The sequence below is a fragment of the Parus major genome, chromosome 3 (assembly GCF_001522545.3).
Source record: "Parus major isolate Abel chromosome 3, Parus_major1.1, whole genome shotgun sequence".
Lineage (NCBI taxonomy): Eukaryota > Metazoa > Chordata > Aves > Passeriformes > Paridae > Parus > Parus major.
The window spans coordinates 109748652-109749708 of record NC_031770.1 but is presented as its reverse complement, the minus strand read 5'-3'; positions in this window follow the sequence as shown (position 1 = coordinate 109749708).

Here is a 1057-nt window from a genome sequence, read left to right as displayed (position 1 = left end):
AAAGGTGTTTTCCATATTTTGTGAGTTTTTGCATATCCCGTGCCAATTGGTTATTCAATCAGAGGAGAAGTGACATAGGAAAAAGATGGGAGAAGAGGGAAAGGTTTCAGACAGACAGGGAGCAATGTTAGATGGCATATTGGGAAGAGATTTTTCCCTGTGAGGATGATGAGCCCCTGGTGCAGGTTTCCCAGAGAAGCTGTGGCTGCCCCATCCCTGGGAGTGTCCCAGGCCAGGTCAGACAGGGCCTGGACCAGCCTGGGATAGTGGAAGGTTTCCCTGTCTATCACAAGATGCTGGAAAGAGATGAGCTTTCAAGTCCCTTCCAACTCAAGCCATTCTAGAGGTGATTATGTGAAAGAAGGATTCTGTGCTTGTGCCCACACCCCCAGTTCCTGTGCCCATCCCAAGGATTTCCCAGCTGGCCCCACAGCCCGTTGCTGCTGTGTCGTGGGTGTCACAAGAGGTGTTGCATGGGGACAACGGTGACATTGATTGCAACAGCCCCACGAGGCACCTCAGCCCCTGTCCCTGCAGCAGGGAGGGAGCAGGGCCAGCCCCAGCACCCCCACACACATGGGGCACTCCTGGGTTGGCCCAGGCCACTTGTGCCAGCAGCAACTGGGGCCTGTCCCACCCACCAGCACTGCTATAAATCCAGCGAGTTTGGGGCAAAGCAGCATTCCCTGGCCCCAAGGGCATTTGGACACAGCCATTCCTGGTGGGTTTGGTGCCACCTCAACACCCAGACCTTCTCCAGGCAGGTGAGTGTGGGGTCTCTTTCCGGAATCCTGCCCACTCTGTGTCTCAGCTCAAAGACCAGGATAGCAGAGTCTCCTAAAGGACAAACTGCTGGAAGTATCCAGGTGGAAAGTTTGGCCATCAGAGATTTTTTGGGAATGAGAATAAAAGCCTTCATGTGAGTCTAAGAGACCAGAACATGTGGAAGCTGAAACTGAGGTTTCCCAAGTGCAGGATAGTCTGGTACAGTGCCTTGATGCTGCAGGAGAGACCCAGAATCTTCTTTGCTGGGTCAATGGGCAGTTTTGTTAGGAAA